Here is a 2,830-nt window from a genome sequence, read left to right on the forward strand (position 1 = left end):
TTGAAATAGTATAATCAACACTCATATACCCTTCACTATTGTTAATTTTTTCATAATCTCTATACAGATGTATGTTTGTATATATGTAACATTAATAAAATAAATACAACTATATTTACATGGAGATTATATACTTTATATGTATATATTTTTTTGTGGCAGAAACTATTTTAAAGAAGGTTACTGAAATCATGAAGTTTTACCATTCACACCCAAGAAATTTAATATCGATGCAATAAACTTACCTAACATACAATCCATATTCAAATTTCCCCTCTTCAAAGGGGACATTTCTAAAAGTGTCCTGTAGAGCTGCTTTTCTTTTCTTTTCCTTTTTCCCTGTTTCCCTCCTTCCTTTTCTTTCCCAAGAGCCAATCAAGGACCATGCATTGTATTTTGTAATCATTTCTTATTTGTCTTCTCTAATCTAGGACAACCCCCTATTTTTTGGCATGGACATTTTTAAGAGTCCGGTCAGCGGTTTTGTGGAATGTTCCACGATTAGGATTTGTCTGATCATTTCCGCAAGATTAAACACTTTCGGCTGGTCCCACATACGTGACGGTGCGTCCTTCCTCGGGCCTCACGGCAGGGGCAGGCAGTGAGCTGTCAGCACAAGTGAGGTTGATTAACCCCACACTTTCACCACTGATGCATCCGTGTTAACAGACGAGAACAGCTAACCCCCCACGTTCATGAGCAGTGTGGTGCGTTGAAGTGAGGGATTCTAATCCAGAGTAGTTGTGCTGTTTCTGCCACGGCTCCCCAGAGGGCAGACCCCTTCTGAGGCCATTGTTTCCCGGTCTATTCGCCAGGTCGGTCTCTGTGTTGGAATCAGCTCAAATGAAAGAATCAGTCCCAACACTACTGGTGGTTCTCAGGGAGAACCTTCTAGAGGCAGCATGTGACACCATCAAGAGCATGGGCTCTGGGGTCAGGCCGTGTGGGTTTGCATCCTGCACCCCCTTCCCCCTATAGCTGGTTAGGGGACTCTGCACCAGTCATCGTCCCTGTCTGTGCCAGCTTCCTCATCTGTAAGTGTGACAATCATAATGCAACCTTACAATTATTGAGGGTATCCGATGAGCTCATTCATGTATTAGGCTTACAAGACTGCTGGCCCTTAGTGAGCTATTATTTTATTATTACTATTATTGTTAAGAAAACATATGACTACTAAAACAAGATCCCTGTACAGTTAGACAATACTTCAAAATATAAAATGAGCAGTGGCAAGAGTCAATTTGTGACAGCAAGAGTTTAGATTGCAGCAGGAGGAAACATTTGAGGAAAATCTCTTACATCACGGAGAGGCTTGAGCTAGATACCAAAGAAAACCCAGTGTTGACAGAGGTTTTGCTGTTATATAGTCCCAGTTTCTATCCTCTAGCTTCCCCTCAGGTGACATCATAACTCTAGCCTTCCTCTTTCAACCATACTCACACTCCACGTTACAGCATTGTGCTACCATCACGCAGTATTGAGCTGTGCGATTTTGCATTCCCACCAGTGCTGTAGGAGGGTTCCAGTTTCTCCACAACCTTGTCAGCACTTGCTATTATCCACCTTAAAAATAATTTTTTTTCACTATATAATATAGCATATCTACAAAGCTAAGAAAGAAAAAAGCAGTAGTTTTCAAAGCACTCTTCAACAGGTAGTTACAGGACAGATCCCAGAGTTTGTCATGGGCTACCATACAATCCTCTCAGATTTTTCCTTCTAGCTGCTCCAGAACACTGGAGGCTAGAAGGAATAAATAATTTTTTTTATCATCACAATCGACTTTTTCTCTTTTTTTATGAAAAAGAACATATATACAAAAAAGCAATAAATTTCAAAGCACAGTGCAACAATTAGTTGTAGAACAGATTTCAGAGTTTGGTTTGGGTTACAATTTCACAATTTTAGGTTTTTGCTCCTAGCTGCTCTAAGTTACTAGAGACTAAAAGAAATATCAATTTCTTTTTGAATAATGATTAGGCAATCACACTCGCTTGTTAAACCCTACCTTCTCTGTATCACCCCACCATCACCTTTGATCTTTCTATCCCACTCTTTAGGGGTATTTGGGCTAGGCCCATTCTAATTTTTTCATGTTGGGAGGGGCTGTCCATAACGGGGTAGGGAGATGGAACTATCTGATGTTCTGGAGATGCTGGTCCCTCTAAGTTTTAGGACTTAGCTGGTCCAGGGACCCATCTGGAGGTTGTAGGTTGCTGGAAAGTTATCCTACTGCATGGGACCTTTGTAGGATCTTATATATTATCTTAGGTATTCTTTAGAATTGGCTGGAATGGTTTTGGTTGGGAGTTTGGTATTACCCACCTTTTTACTTCCTCCCATCCTCGTGGGTTTGGAGTGGTACCTCATAGTGTTTTTGTTGTTTGTTTATTTTCCAGATTCTTCAGTTTCATTTTTTTTTCCCTCAGGGAAGAGCTCGAATGCAATCCCCCATTACCACAAATTATGCAGTCGAGTTTCCCACATTTGGGGAAATCGCAGGGGTCAGCACATACGGAGTGCAATGGAAAAGTCTCGCCCTGGGAAAACCACCTTCATGATCATGGTCTCTCCCCTGCCAGGTAAGTATTGTTCGGTTTCATTTTTATTATGGATTAAAAAATATTTTTATTGAGAAGTATCCACACACATACAGTCCAACCATATTATACAACTTATGGCTCACAGTATCATCACATAGTTGTATATGTGATACGATATCCTTCACCATGATAACTTTAGAACATTTGCATTATGTGCTGGTTTGGAAGGATGTGTGTCCCCTAGGAAAGCCATGTTTTAATCCTAATCCAAATTTGTAAAAGCA

The 2,830-nt window shown here is 40.5% G+C and overlaps 1 non-coding gene across 1 annotated transcript; it reads right to left on the reverse strand.

The window, feature by feature from the left end:
• Window positions 1–2,429: 2,429 nt before the first annotated feature.
• LOC143689318 (U1 spliceosomal RNA) lies at window positions 2,430–2,593 on the reverse strand. Its single transcript, XR_013178759.1, has one exon. It is a non-coding gene; the product is annotated as a U1 spliceosomal RNA (small nuclear RNA).
• Between the last annotated feature and the right edge of the window lie 237 nt (window positions 2,594–2,830).

The sequence above is a fragment of the Tamandua tetradactyla genome, chromosome 6, assembly GCF_023851605.1.
Source record: "Tamandua tetradactyla isolate mTamTet1 chromosome 6, mTamTet1.pri, whole genome shotgun sequence".
Classification (NCBI taxonomy): Eukaryota; Metazoa; Chordata; class Mammalia; order Pilosa; family Myrmecophagidae; genus Tamandua; species Tamandua tetradactyla.